Source organism: Zootoca vivipara, chromosome 1, assembly GCF_965207765.1.
Source record: "Zootoca vivipara chromosome 1, rZooViv2.hap1.1, whole genome shotgun sequence".
Lineage (NCBI taxonomy): Eukaryota > Metazoa > Chordata > Lepidosauria > Squamata > Lacertidae > Zootoca > Zootoca vivipara.
In genome coordinates this window covers 109,509,694-109,516,482 of record NC_142582.1, presented here as the reverse complement: position 1 = coordinate 109,516,482, position 6,789 = coordinate 109,509,694, and positions in this window count along the sequence as shown.

Genomic DNA, 6,789 nt, shown 5'->3' with positions numbered 1-6,789 from the left:
GCTTGTGAGTTTCCCCACAGGCATCTCATCGGCCACTGTGAGAACAGGATAATGGAATGGATGGACCACTAGATTGATCCAGCAGCCTTTTCTTATGTTCTTAGGTTCCCATGCAATTCAATGACAAAACCAAATGTCAGTAAAAAGTTGAGGAGGAAAGTAGAACACTATTGTTGGTTGAGACATATATACTGCACTCCTTCTCTTATCAGTAGGGGAAAAATTCGGAGAAAAACAGCTGATTTGGACTGACCTCCATCTATAGAAACAGAATGTTTCTAGTTGTGTGTCAATCAATGACTGTGTAAACCTTCAGCCATTTCTATTAACTTTGTCTTGTTTATTTTCTGCTGGAAAATCATTTCAGGTTTTTTTGTTTTGTTTTTACTGACCTTGGGAACTTCCCTGATTGCCACAGCACTGTTGTCTGCGACACTGTCAGTTTGCACTTTTTAAAGTGTTCAACTGTATGACCCTATTATGGGAATGTTTTATATTAGCAATGATGAGTGTACAGTACATCAAGTAGTGATGCGTTGTCAGTTGCAATGAGCTCTTTGATGGATTTATGCCATGGGAGTAACCTGTTCAAGCCCAACTTGACCAACTTAGATAAAGGAGGGGTAGATCTGGTTACATAACCTTGAGCAGCCAAAAACAGAAGGCACTCTTGTATTAAGGAAATGACTGGTGCTACTGCCAGGCTAGATCTAGACAAATCAAAGAAGCGTTTCAGTTTAAAGCGTTGTAAATTTAAACAGGGAAAACAGGTAGAAAAAAACGGGACTCCACATCGCCATCTGTTGGCACAATGTTATATCACACATAAGTAAAGCTAAAGGTACTCCTGACCATTACGTCCAGTCGCAGACGACTCAGGGGTTGCAACTCACTCTATAGTCCAAGGGAGCTGGCGTTTGTCCGCAGACAGCTTCCAGGTCATGTCGCCAGCATGACTAAGCCGCTTCTGGCAAACCAGAGCAGCACACGGAAACACTGCTTACCTTCCCGTCGGAGCGGTACCTATTTATCTACTTGTACTTTGACGTGCTTTTGAACTGCTAGGTTGGCAGGAGCTGGGACCGAACAACGGGAGCTCACCCCGTCGTGGGGATTCGAACCGCCAACCTTCTGATCGGCAAGCCCTAGGGTCTGTGGTTTAGACCACAGCACCACTCGCATCCCACAATATCACACATACAACGCATATAAATTGCTTTTTCTTATCAGTCTATCTGAGTCCCTTCCAACTCTACAATTCTTTGATTTTATGATTCTAAAGGAGAGGCAACATCTGCTAGTCCCCGAGCCCCAGAATTGACGCAGGCCCTGTATCTTGACTGCTGGTATTTCTATCTTGCTGGTTGCTTGTGTTTCTATTTTAAAATATAGTTTTAATATAGATATATCTATATGCTGGAAAAATATTTGGGGGAGTGGGTTTAGAAAATAATGTATAAATGAGATTCAGGCCTCTCAGTGTATTGTGGACACCAACCTGTCATTGTGGACCTTAACCGCAACATTTTGAACCTCCCATATGGCACACAACTGTGAATATCAGGGCAGTGACGAATTAATTCAAGCCATCTGCCTCACACCGTTTAGGCTGTGTTACAGGAAGCCTTTGAAGAGAGCTTAAATCAGATCCCCTACCCCTGCTTAACACAACAGCATATACTTTTTTTTGTACTGAGAAATATAAACTAATAATTAAAGATTGGGCAACTTCTTAAACAACGATGAGCTTTTAAAGTCACATCATTTGGTTACAGATCTGGGTGTAACAGAGCTTGGGGGTGCAAGGGCACCCATAAATACTCGAGTCAGTGGATGTTAGAAATTAATAAAGGGGTAGAATTTAGATAATATTTGGGGGGGGGGGATTGAAGGAAAGGGGCCAGGCCAGTGGAAAAAAAATCAGGTTACATTCTCTTTCCAGGCCAACAACTCACCTGGAATAGAAATCGTTAGGCATGACAGTAGGGCTGAAAAATATCGTGTCCTCCCTAAAAGAGGGCACGTAGAATCATAGAATCATAGAGTTGGAAGAGACCACGAGGGTCATCCGGTACAACCCCCTGCCAAGCAGGAAACACCATCAAAGCATTCCTGACAGGGCTGTCAAGCCTCTGCTTAAAGACCTCCAAAGAAGGAGACTCCACCACACTCCTTGGCAGCAAATTCCACTGTCGAACAGTTCTTACTGTCAGGAAGTTCTTCCTGATGTTTAGGTGGAATCTTCTTTCTTGTAGTTTGAATCCATTGCTCTGTGTCCGCTTCTCTGGAGCAGCAGAAAACAACCTTTCTCCCTCCTCTATATGGCATCCTTTAATATATTTGAACATGGCTATCATATCACCCTTTAACCTTCTCTTCTCCAGGCTAAACATGCCCAGCTCCCTAAGCCGTTCCTCATAAGGCATCGTTTCCAGGCCTTTGACCATTTTGGTTGCCCTCCTCTGGACACATTCCAGCTTGTCAGTATCCTTCTTGAACTGTGGTGCCCAGAACTGGACACAGTATTCCAGGTGAGGTCTGACCAGAGCGGAATACAGTGGTACTATTACTTCCCTTGATCTAGATGCTATACTCCTATTGATGCAGCCCAGAATTGCATTAAGTACCTTTTTTAGCTGCTACATCACACTGTTGACTCATGTCAAGTTTGTGGTCTACCAAGACTCCTAGATCGTTTTCATATGTACTGCTCTCAAGCCAGGTGCCACCCATCCTGTTCTATCTCTTCTTCAACAATAACCCAATGTATGATGCAGAGATTTAGAATTTCGACACCCTTTCTGGCATGCCACAGAACTCCAGCTTCATCAGTTCCAATTCCTATTATTTGGATTAAGAGTTAAAATGTTGTTGTTTTTTAAAGAAAACAACAACAAAGAACTTTGGTTTTTCCAGCTTCTCTGGCATATATAAAGCTTTAGTTGTTGTTTTTGCTTCAGCCCTGACGACTACATTTTAAAGGGAGAGACCTACAAAGATAAACAGGTGGTTTTGGGGTGGGCATGCTTTGCAGAATACAAATCCTGACTCATTAACCTTCATTTAGACTTAAGCCCTTGAGAATGAAAATCCAACTTGAGATGTGTAGGCAAAGAGCTGCCCAATAGATATAGCATTTTAATTCATAAAGAAAGAATAGGGTATAACAAGCTGCTTAATACACTGTTCTTGGTCAGAGGCAGGTGAGGATGGGGGGTAAGAAACATTTGTTTCTCCTTGAAACACTAAGATATTAATACAACGCTTCAAAGGATAATTTCTTATCATATGTATATGAATCCATTAGCTGTCAATAAGAGGTGAGAGCTAGATTTATCACTTGATACCCACCAGGAACATGTTTAATTTATAAGCTTAATGTACCTAAAATGTTATCTTTGGGTGCATAGTATTTAAAATGCAGTAATGGACGTTTGTGCCATAGGCACAGAGGCTGATGGTTTTCCATAGATAAGTAACTTCATGACTCATCTCTGGGATCACGAGGTGGTCAGCTCACACAACGGGGGATATAACTTGAGAATTGTGTGTGTGCTTTATCTGGAAGTAGCTAGCGGAGTCTGTGTGTGTTGCTGCAGAGAGAAACTTAGTTTTGGTAAAGATGCTTAGAATCTCACTCTGGGGGCAGAGAGAAGAACTTTATAGAACTGCATAAAACATGAATGTCATTTATTGTTTGCAATGTATTGCTCTGTTATTTCTGTAATGTTTATCTTTTTGCAACGGGCATTTAAGATTGTTCTGCAGTAAGGCTTTAAAACTTATTCTTGCAGTGAAGAGAATTAATTTCTACACAGGATCCAGACCAGAGGTTCCGCTGAACAACACTAACAGAACAGCCATAGCCTATGCTTTGTTCATAGAAGGCTCATTGCTCAATCCTTGGCACCTCCCCAAAAGGGAAATATTCCTCTCTGAAACCCTGCAGAGCTGCTGACAGTCACTCTAAGGTCTAACTCCGTATAAGGCAGTTTCCCTTATATATTCTCAGCTGATCATGCAGTCTGAATTGGTTCACATCCCTCTTTTCTTTGAAAAGTTTCCTTCATTGTAATGTGAGGAAATTGAGTCTGCATTAAACCTAGAACAGGCCCTGCTCTGCAAGCTGAGGTGAGTGATAGGTAAAACGGGGCAAATCTGTCCATTCCATTTTCTCCCAATTCCTCCTTCCCACCCGTTTATTTTCATTTTCCTCGGCAGCTGCCACAACGCCACCTCTACAGCAACCTCTCGGTGAATAAGAGGTGATGCCGATATCCTCCCACCTCTAGGGAGGAAATGGCAGGGGCTGCCCTCTGGCGTCTCCTGGACTCTGCACCCACCTGGTATGATTCAGAGCAGGCCCCTTCCCCCCTGCAACAACCTTTGATTCCCACTTCAACTGTCGAGTAAGGTTGATTTGATTGGATCCCGTGTTCCTTCACTCCCATGTTGTTCCCATTGTAGGTCTTTAATCCCTGCTTGTTCCTGATGTAGATCTTCACTCGCCCCTTCACTCCCTGGTGGGGAGCCACCATTTTGTGGTTCGCCTCAGACCCTGATTGTGCGTCATTATATCCCTGAAATTAACCACTTCAAGGTACCCACATTTGTGTCAGCTACGCGTTGAACATAGAAGAGCAGACAGACCAACAGCTCTTGCTGGTAGTTATATGTGGACCAACTGGGAGTGCGGGGAGGCTGGCTGGAAGCGGGAATGGAGAGAGTATGGCTGCTTGACTGGAATAGTGAACAGTAGCTTTTCATACTGCAACAATTTGTTGCAGTCCCACTTTTAAGCCTCTGTTACCTATCCCTCCATTTTTCCTGTGCCTTCCTATGGTAGCTGGGGTGAAGGGGCAGGCAGGGTTACAAGAACGAAGAGCCTGTTTTCTGAGGCACAAGGCGGCAGATACCAAAAGGTTAAATTAGATTAAATTCAAATGTTGGGATCTCCTGAATAAGACCTTTGAAATTCTTCAGGCTCACTCATCGCTCCATTAATGTCAGGTCACACATCCTTTGTAATTTTCATTAATTGGCACGATTTCTTTCTTATAGCTTCCCCCTTCTTTATCCAGCCTTTTCTCTCTCAATCTGATGCAGCTGAATTATTAAAGACTATCTTCCCCATCCATCCTTCTGAAATGCAGTCAAAGAACACTAATGTCCAAGTGAATTAAGTATGGTCAGCTTAATTTTGAAAGCGTCCAGGGGCCTTCCTTTCTGCTCTATTTTAAGAATTGAGCTAAAGTTGCAGAAAGAAAGAAAGAAAGAAAGAAAGAAAGAAAGAAAGAAAGAAAGAAAGAAAGAGCTGTTGCTATTCCCAGGAATTGGAAGAACCACATGAAAGGGTCTACTTGCACCATGAACTCTAGTAACTGAAAAATGAAAAATGCTGCCATCATTTACCAAGACATTGCATGGCAAGGGCCTGAACCCTCTCCCATTGTAGAATAAAGACACTTGACACCAGAATTTAGGTTAACGGGCTGAAAAAGGCCACAACTTTATAGATTACAGAATGTGAGTGGTATTGGCTTAGGCCAGGCTTCCTCAAACTCGGCCCTCCTGATGTTTTTGGCCTACAACTCCCATGATCCCTAGCTAGCAGAACCAGTGATCAGGGATGATGGGAATTGTAGTCTCAAAACATCTGGAGGGCCGAGTTTGAGGAAGCCTGGCTTAGGCATTGGAACCAATGACTATATCTGACTCCTGCCCGCCTGCTGGGAGTCTAGTAAAGTTTAACCACCGATAGGGGGAGCCCTGTTGAGGCACATCAACTAGGGATTCCCCCAGGGTCAATGATAGGGGTCATGCTATGGCCCTGGCCTCTGTCTGAGCTTTGGACAGAGGGCATTGATGATTATACCTGAAGGAGCGTCTCCACCCCCATCGTTCTGCCCAGACACTGAGGTCCAGTACCGAGGGCCTTCTGGCGGTTCCCTCGTTGCGAGAAGCCAAGTTGCAGGGAACCAGGCAGCGGGCCTTCTCAGGTAGTGGCACCCACCCTGTGGAACGCCCTCCCATCAGATGTCAAAGAAAAAAACAGCTACCAGATTTTTAGAAGACATCTGAAGGCAGCCCTGTTTAGGGAGGCTTTTAATCTTTAATAGATTATTTTATTTCATTTTTCTGTTGTAAGCCGCCCAGAGTGGCTGGGGAAACCCAGCCAGATGGGTGGGGTAATAATAATAATAATAATAATAATAATAATAATAATAATAATAATAATAATTTACATGCATACAATTGAAGATTATTTCAAATATCTACTAAAGCTAAGCTGTGCAATGTAGCCTGCCTGCTTTTTGTGGGTCTGTAGTAAATGATTTCAAAAATGTGGTTCTGTTGTGTATGAAACTGGCCAATTTTCTCAGCAATCCTAGCATTCAGCAAACAATTCGCTCACCAAGGAGGCCTACTTGGGAACAACATTGTGATTCTTTTGTGTCAGACAAAAACATGTCTATCCCTCCCATACCCCAATGAATTTGGGTTTAGAATGAATTTTGTACCTTGCCTTTTGAAAGGTATTTTGTAAACTTTGCTGAAGAGCAGCATGTCAATCTTTTTTAAAAGCATACTTTTAGTACAATATAATACATCCAGCAAACCACGAGGAAGGAAAAAACACATGGTAACATTTTTTAATGATGTCTTATGTTCCAATGTTGTATACTTCCCTGGTATTCTATGATATGCTGGTATAGAAATACTTTTATAAGTAAATGACAGAGAAAGGAGGGAAAACCTCAAAGACAGTCATCTTCAGGGGCTCTCATT